Source organism: Humulus lupulus, chromosome 3, assembly GCF_963169125.1.
Source record: "Humulus lupulus chromosome 3, drHumLupu1.1, whole genome shotgun sequence".
In the NCBI taxonomy this organism is placed as follows: Eukaryota; Viridiplantae; Streptophyta; class Magnoliopsida; order Rosales; family Cannabaceae; genus Humulus; species Humulus lupulus.
The window spans coordinates 80,517,434-80,527,127 of record NC_084795.1 but is presented as its reverse complement, the minus strand read 5'-3'; the positions used below and the strand labels follow the sequence as shown (position 1 = coordinate 80,527,127).

The window sequence follows — 9,694 nt, the reverse complement described above, 5'->3', positions numbered from 1 at the left end:
GTGCTCTCAGCTCTATTTTGTTTTCATGGGAGTTTTTGATGTTTGTTCTTTTCTAGGCACTTATTTTTGCGAAAGAATTAGCTATGCCTGGAAATGGAGAGAAAGAGTCAAATTTGAGTAAGAAAAACGCTCATAAACTCACTGATTTATAAGGTAATTTCTCAGTTTTTGTTGGAATAAATTAACAAACAGCAGGCCATTTTAGCTTTTGATGTTCATTACTTAATTGGTATAACTAATGAGGATACATGACAAACTTCTATATCTGTCTTTGTTCCTTGCTTTGATTTTTCATTTATGTGATAGATTGCAAAACCTTGTTATGTGCAAACTAAAAGTCAAGGATTCAATATCACAGTGGAGTGATTTCTATGACACATGGGTCCTTTTTTTAACTTTTAAAACAATTGCATCTGCATGTGACACTTGTTGAACTACAAACTTTCCCTCTTGTTTAAAGATTCAGAGTGTATTTTTTTTTTTTTTTTTCATTATGCTTGTAAGTTTAAAAATTGGGATGGCAATCAGGTGTTTAATGGAGTTGTTGATAAAAATTCAGGGGTGTTTTTAAGCTTTCCTTGGTTCTATTTATGTTTTGTTGTGACTTGTTTAGATTGAGAATTTAGGTTTTGGGATTTTGAAAAATGATTTCGGTATCTCATTCTCTAGTTGTAATTCTGGAAAACCAGCTTCAGATCTTCTTTGGATGCTGATTCAAGTGACATGCATTTGTTTTGTTCAAACTGAAATCAAAATCCTATTGAAAAACACAATATTATGTTCTACAAATCTTTTTGCTGAATTCCAAATAAAATAGAACATGAATAACTTGTTTAGGGTGACTTGATGTGCTCTCAGCTCTATTTCGTTTTCATGGGAGTTTTTGATGTTTGTTCTTTTCTAGGCACTTATTTTTGCGAAAGAATTAGCTATGCCTGGAAATGGAGAGAAAGAGTCAAATTTGAGTAAGAAAAACGCTCATAAACTCACTGATTTATAAGGTAATTTCTCAGTTTTTGTTGGAATAAATTAACAAACAGCAGGCCATTTTAGCTTTTGATGTTCATTACTTAATTGGTATAACTAATGAGGATACATGACAAACTTCTATATCTGTCTTTGTTCCTTGCTTTGATTTTTCATTTATGTGATAGATTGCAAAACCTTGTTATGTGCAAGCTAAAAATAAAGGATTCAAAATCACAGTAGAGTGATGACTACACTACTACAAAATTGACATGGGACGATGGTTTTAAACCGTCGTATGGACTCTCATACGTCGGTTCTAGTACCGTCGTCCCATGCAATGTCATGCCATGTAATGCATGAAACGATGGTTTAAATAAAAGCATCATCTCCAACCGTACATGAGACGATGGTTCCTATACAAATGTTGTCTCTTGTGGTACATGAGACAACAGTTTCTGTGCAAGCATCATCCACTGCAGTAAATGAGACGATAGTTCCTACTCAAGCGTCATCTTTCTGCAGTACGTGAGATGATAATTTATGTGCAAGCATCGTCCCCTGTAATACATAAGATAACAATTTTGTGGAGACCGACGTCCTATGTAGAATATGGGAATTTTTTCATTTCTTTATTTTCAACTACTATATTCATTCATAATTTCTTGTGTAATTACAACATGGTTCAGACAGAATCAATAGGCAAACAAAATAATCAATAGAACTCAGTATGTTCCAAATTTAAAAATTACAAGAACAAAATATACACTTGTAATAACTATGTAAGGAATAACTAAAAACTACAATTAGTATATTTTTTAATTATGATTTCAAAAGTTACTCTAGCTATGACTCATCCGTTCAAGAAGCCTGGCTGCCCATTGAATTCTTCCAAAAGGTTACACATTTTTAAAGCTTCTTCCAAGTAATTGTCCTACAGAAATTTGGAAGCTTTCAGCCTCAAACTTGGCCTTAATTCAAAAGACAACATAAGATAACTTCAAATTCTAATGGTTACCTGATTCATGTCAATCGTCTGGAGAGCTTCTCCTCTCGTGAAAATTATAACATGGTTTTGGTTTTCTGGCTTTCCTTCTCCTATCTTGGTTGAACCCGGTAATTTTATCCGATATATTTCCTTTAAACCGGTACCAAAACAATCAGTTGTATATCATAAGGCATAGAAGCACAATTATTGTTCTCAATATTTACCTGATCAAGATTATCAACAGCTTTCACCAAAACTGAATAATAAACTTTATGTACTTTTCCTCCTTCATTCTCTTCAACTTCATCAATATATGCCACCCTAAGAGAAGGATTACTGTACAAAGGAAACAAAATTAAATTCTTGAATGAAATGAAGAAATGACATGTAACATTAATTAACAAACAGAGAACATACTTGACCATCAAGTTCAGGATGTCTGTTGCATGACGATCTCCACTTCGCTTCTGGTTGCCATAGTTTTGACAGGTAGCGATATATGTGAATTTCATGTCAGCAACTGCTTCTAATTGTGCATAAAGAGATCTTTGGCTTTTTTTATCTTCCTCTGATGGAACTGTTATGGTTTTGTAGCCTCCAAGTATCTCTGTTCACAGCAAGAAATTACAAACATAAAGAAAATATAACTACTTACACTACCTCATATGGACAGAGATCAGGAAAAACATTGATTGCGTTCATAGGCAAACACCACTGGCATATAATAAACATGCACAATTAAAGTGTACTAAGAACTAAGAGCTTGATAGACATTGATTCCTAAAACCCAAAAAAAGAGGACTAGGAAGTAAGAGTTTGTTAGATTGATTCTAAACTTCTAAAGCTTTAATAACTTTTGCATGATTTTTTAGCACAATCCTGTTTTTTCAAGTGAAATAAAATTGACTACAACACAGAAAGATACACTATAACTGTTATGAAGCAACTGAGATCTTGTTTTCAGAAGACAGAATAGTTGATGATTTCTGTAAAAGCTACAATCCCAAAAAGGCCTTAATATATGAAGGCACTAGAATTTGCAACAAGATCTTTAGAAGTCTCTTGGTTAAAGATTTGGGTGAAAATACTCTTACCACTTTCATTGGCCATGTCAAGGAAAGCCTGAAGCTTCAAAGCTCATCTGTAGTACATCATTCCTCGAACTGAAACACAAAAAATAGTCAGTACAACAAGCTGATTAATACTATGAATCATGAGAAAGGAATGCATCCAATACTTGTTCTGCAGAGAGTTTGTCCTCTTAGGGAGACCCAGTGACGAAGCTGTAAAATGTTTTCCTCAGTTTCCCATATCTCGCTATCTTTTTTACAATTAATTCGTTCCATGAAGTTATTCCACTCATCTGCAAGTTGCAAAATGATTAAATACCGAATTCAGAATGTGGTCATTAAATCAAATAGAAAATTTACTGTGAAACAATGTTAAAAGACAGAATCACACATCTGGGAAAATTTTCTGCAAGTAATATAAGATTGATACACCATCTTCATTTTCCAACTCAAGGTCAGTTTTAGAGTAAACTGTCTCCTCACTGTAGTATGGAGTCATGACACTGCCAGTAGCAGGAAATTAAGATACAAATCATGCAGTCAATATTTCATTTTATAAGCCTAAGCTATGCTGGCTGCAAGAATATAATATATTGCAGATAAAATATATCCTGCACATACAAGGATAGAAACATACACTAAACTCCTAGCCAATTTGTTCCATGAATATAACCCCCAGGAAAAAGTAAGTGAAATAATATATGCTTTTAAATATTCAACGTTAAAAAAAAAATAATAATGCCAGTAGAAGCTACAGGCCACTTTCTGGGTTTTGAAAGGTACTGGTAGATCATATGCTGAGGCCTTAAAAGACCTTGCTATTCTAATTACAAGTACCCTGACTAGTTTCAAGAAGGTTCAGGCGTATGGAATTAATATGTTCCATGTTTATGAGTTAAGAACTTTTATCGAACCTGAAAGAAAGCATTTTCCGGACTTTGGGGGCACGTGGCATATCCATGAACAGTGAATTTGTGAAAAATGAGATTCTTCTACATGCTTCGAGGTTAGTTGGTACATCAGTAGCAGATTCCTTCACTGTCAACAAGAGGTATAGGCATCTTATCTAGAATGATGGCAAGCAATAAGCATGTTTCAGTTAAATAGTTACAACAGATTGCAGTTAAAATGCATCTGAGTCTAAATTTTTATACCTGTTCTTCCCACTGAGTTGTGACAACTGGGGGGAATTGTATGGCAGGTCTTGTATCAGTACCTGCAAAAAGTTGTCTCCCAGTATCCTTGCTGCTATGACCAACTTCAAGCAATTCCCTGAAAGGTATAACATGAAAAAAGTTCATGAATTACAATTAAACTTTTAAAACTCACAACAATTGCTTCAGATAGAATGGCATAATGTTAAACCTACCTGAGCTCATTCACCATCATGTCACGGATGACAACTTCCAACATATCTTGCAGCAACAACACCACTGTATCTTTATTGGATGGTTCAGCGTCTTTCTTCAACAAAGAAGTTGTAATAATAAAGTTTATTGAATTTTCAAGCTAAGCATGTACTGTGTATATAATTACATATATGCTCTCTTCTAATAATTTACCAAGATCTCTACAAGCTCCACAAATTTCTTGCAAAGAGTAGGTAAAGGACCCATTCTGAAGTTTGCAAGAAGCAGATTTTTTGAGATGCTACTTTCAACTTCTTTAATAATGATGCTAATTATCCTGCAAACCATAAAATCATATTAGAATGTATAGCAAAATTTTATATAGGATGAGACTATAATAATTATTGATATCCACGCTCAATAATATATAAAACACTTTTTTTGTAATTTCTACAGGTTACATTATGGTACATGTTATTTGGTTCAAGCATAAATGACTTGGCGTAAATGAAATCAATCTGTGGTGTTAAAAGGAAAAAAAAAAGAAAAATCGTTGAAATTTAGCTCATACATGAAAAACTAGAAACAGTATAGCCAAAAATGCAAAGATCAAAATCAAGTGTTCCCAGCTATAAGAGTAATGGAAAAAAAAAAAATAAAAAAAAAAAACAATGTAATTACCCAGTACCTTTTCCAGTTTTTAAATTTTGTTTTGAAATCTTGATATGTAAGAGAAAATTTTAAGTGTGACAAAGAAGTTTCAGAAACCGTAAGAACTGTAACCCATTTACATTATAGACTACAAAACTAGACATTAGTTTTATTCTGACTCTTCGATTTCTAGAAACTGAAACAAACAGAATTATATATTCTACTTGTAGAGAAACCAATTGCTACCAATATAACCTTTTTTCATTATCTCCAACCACAAGAATGCTCAAGACATGCTTGAAAAATTCATAACAGTCAATCACTGCACATTTCATGTATTCATCAGCACATATACGCTTCCAGAGATCAGAGTCCCTGGATTTAAATTGAGCTGCCATGTCCAATGCTATTGGTATCTGCAGAGGTAAAAAGAAAAGGTCAAATAAGGCCACGGTAACATATGTAAGATCTCAAAATGTTTATACTTACCTTGCTAGCAAGCAAAAAAGGTGGCCACTGAATAATCTTCAGCCCTGGATCTGATGAATAAGGAACTAGCAACAAATCCATTTCCCTGAAGTAAAGGAACCAAGTATATCTTTAATAAAATGATGAACACAAGTTAGTTAAAAAATGACTGAATTTTAGGCCTTTCCTGTCACTAATGAGATCTTCCTCTCGGAAGCTACATATAACTTCATTCCACAATTGTGCAAATTTTGCAGCTTCGCTTCTCCTACTTGCTGTAATCTGCAGGGTGAAGTGCAAACAAAGATATATTGAAGGAATCTATACCATTGCTAATGCCATGAAACAGTACAATTTTTTTTAAAAGCAACCTCAGCAAAACGCTTGGCAAAAGAAAATCCTCTTTTCTGCGACCTATCTGAAGGCACCAGATATGTGTTGAATGCACCAGGTAAGGACTGGAACCTAGATCTAAGCATCCCCAATGTTCGTATCTGTAAGAAAGTGGGCATGCTTTAATCAGTGACAACTGTTACTATAAGAATGAGTAGATAAGAAAGTATTGATTTCATTCATTACCAGGCTATCCCAAGAAGTGAACAGGAAACATAACATAAAACTTGCATTAAATTAAATTGATGTACGAAAAAATAATAATCAAATCGATTACCTCTCCTAGACGATCAAAGGCTCCAATGACACCACCATATAAAGTTGAATAAACTGAATACCAAATTTGTGTATCCATAAAATAAACCTGCATATGATGGGGGACAGTATGAGGTGTCTCATCAATGCCAGCAAGAAGTTTCATTTATACAAGAGCACATTAATGAACCATTATGTCAAACTTAAGGAAAGATGTAGTAAAAGGACCATGATAACTGATGCCCAAAGTGACACGACCGCTCCATAGTTGTTTTGAGCTGCATTGGAAAGAGAGTATTAGCATAGAAAACAAGTTAATTAAGTGAATGCTCATGTCACAAGAAGAAGCGACAAGTAATACCCTTGGGGAAGAACTCATGCCATTCATATTCAACTCTGTGAATACTCAAAAATCACGATTTAAGAGTTTGCGCAAAGGTACTACAGATATTTACAAGAGGTGTTAAAAAAGGCATGAGATATACATGAGCCAAATTATACTTGAGTTAAGACCTACTGAGTTAGTCACTTATTTAGACATCTATAGAAGTCTGATTAGAAAAAGTAAGGTACATGATGTATGACTAGGGAAAAAAACATTTTAATTCTTGCTTGATGATCCACCTTGTCATGATTTCAAAAATAATAACTAGAGGAATATTATGCATATGCTGGTAAATAATGAAAATGCATTATTTCAATTTCAATATTAGTTACAGTCTTGCAGAATATGAAGCATATGATGTCTTCAATAATGCAAACAAAAGTCTTAGTTACAATCAAGAATTTATACAAGTAATAAGAGACACCAAGGAGTTGAGCTTCAAGACTAGTCAAGCTAGACAAGTATATTTATATGTAACAAGTAATCATAAGTTAGAATGCTCTTGATGGGCATGAATTTGTCGTATGCATTTGCTAACAAATGGCAATCAATGCCTAGTTTCAACAAATATACAACACAAAAATGCAACTGAAATGTATATTTTCTTTTCCTCCATAATAGTAATTAATATAAACTTGACAAGTCATAATTCAACAAAGTAAATAAGTGGTAGCTCAGCTTTGATTCAAACAACTACTTGAGCAAAGTTGTTATCTGGTTTGCTTAATCTTGAAAAGATACATGACTAAAGTAGAGATATTTTTAATATGATTCTTTCCTCTTCAACAAGCCAATTTTATCTGCAGTTACCAAATTTCAATTCCTTCCAAATAAAAATATAGAACTAAGTTTTGATGTCTCTGCCTAAAAATGTAAAGTTCTAAAATAACACTTCAATATTGAGAAGAAAACAAAATAGGAGCACATGTATTTAAATTCCCTTTTCAATATAAATGCTTCATTAATATTAAATGTGCAGCGCTAACTAGATCAAATCCCATATCACATACATGAAAGAATGACTACAAGATAAAAAAAATTAGTACAATGATAATGAAAAAATCAATTTTACGTGTAAAACTAGTATCATTTTGTTTCTATTAACCTGGTTATAGCTATACAAGTCATCAGTATATGAAAATATAAGATTGCACACTACAATCCATTTCACTAAGGCATTTTAACAAACAATTTATGTGCAACAGACAAAACACAGAAAAAGAATATTATGAGCATCAAGATAACTACTCAAACACATTATGAAAGGGAATGCTACAAAAGGAGAAGAGAATAGAAGATTAAATATAGCAAATATACCTCCCATAATTGAGCATGTGCACCCATTACACCACCAATAAGGGTTGACGAGAGAGCATACCGTGTATGTATATCCATGGAATAGATCTGAAATCAATGAATATAACAAATAGTTATGCCCTCTAAGCATAAGCCAATGCTTCTATATATACTTTACACCAAATAATATACACATCAAAGCTCATAAAAGGAGGCAATTCTCTCAGAAGTGCCCTGGTTTTGAAGAAGAAGCTATTAGGAGCGAAGAGGCCAGCACAGGTGAAGTCATTCAGATATCCCTTATTTCACAAATTATTGAGAAGGATTCAAAATGTATACATATAGAAATATAGATAGAGAATGAGAAAAAAAATAGAGCTACTACGCAGAGAAAGAAGAGAATACCCAAATGGCTAGTAAGCATAAATTTGTCTAAAATAATAAGCCAAAACCAAATATCTCACATTCTTTCTCAAGATGAATATATATATATCAAAATAAATAGGGTCCTAGATTTGTAGCTTTAAAAAGAGTTAATATATGCAATTCTGGCTCCACAAGATTTAGTGACAGTAATATATACTAAAGAAGAAAAGGAAACAAAAGAAAGAACTTACAAGAAGAAGAAGAAAGTCGTTCTTGACATTGGTGAGCACCTCCAGCGACATTTCAGTCCAATTTCCATAGGGGTTTTGCTTATCTTGAGCTCACAAACCCAACCATTCCCTTGAATTCTTGTTTCAAAGACGGTGGAGGCCAGAAAAATCCTCCAAACTCACTTTGGCGACAGAACTTCGGGGGGCCAGTTGCGACGGATGCCGACGAGTGGGGAGGCAAGCTTCACGGGTTGGGGGTTTTTGGGGGCCAAGGAAGCTTGTGGTGGGGTGCGTGTCATTGGGTGGTTGCTGGAGATGGCTCATTTGGTCTGGCCGACTGAGATGCGAGAGAAGAAAAGAAAGAGTGGTGGTATCGGGCTGGGAAGAAGAGGAGAGAGAAGGGGCTAATACAATTTTAGGATTGTAGTATTATAATTTTTAACTCATTTTTCTTATTCAATTAAATAAAATCTGATATTTAATATATTAATTCATTTATTTATCAATTATTTTATTAGTTACTCTATTTTGTTAATTTAGCACTTAATTACTAGAGTATTTTTTTAAGTTAAACAAATATTTATCTAAATCATTTTTAAATCCCAAAAAATAATTAGATGACATTTTAAACCAATTTATCACAATTAGTTAATAAAATAATATTTTTATTGAAATTAAAACATTTTATATCATAAATGATATAATAATTGAGCAATCATTTTTTTTTATTTTAAATCTCACAATTTAAAATGTAAAATATTCAAATCATAATAAATTCTATTTAAAAAAAATTAAAAAGAGTTCTTATTATTTATTTCTCAATAAATAATATGAATTAAAATAAAACTCTTTAAATTCTAATTATTTTTTATTTTTAAATTTTAATATCATTTATTAATTATTCCAAAAAATAATGCACAACTTGGGACATAAAAATCTATTTATCATCCCAATATATAATTAAATCAAAAGTGATTTAATTTTCATAACTTTCCCAATTAAATTATTTTTTCAATAAAATATTATTTTTTTCCGTAAAATTCTTAATGTAGAATTTGTGGGATGTTACAATTTTGCACTCCTATTATAAAAAATAATTTTACATATCACAACTCTAAAAATTCTCTTAAAACTTATAATATAATGATAGAATTTATTATGACTAAATATATTTTTAATCACAATAAATTACATTTTGTGTTACTAATACTTTTCGTGATAGATTTTTTTAGTAATAACATAATGTTGATGAAGTTTTTTTAGTTACAATGTTTATA

The 9,694-nt window shown here is 32.3% G+C and overlaps 1 pseudogene; it reads right to left on the bottom strand.

Moving 5' to 3' along the window:
• Positions 1-1,943: 1,943 nt before the first annotated feature.
• On the bottom strand, positions 1,944-6,306 carry LOC133824471 (callose synthase 5-like; annotated as a pseudogene).
• Positions 6,307-9,694: the final 3,388 nt, after the last annotated feature.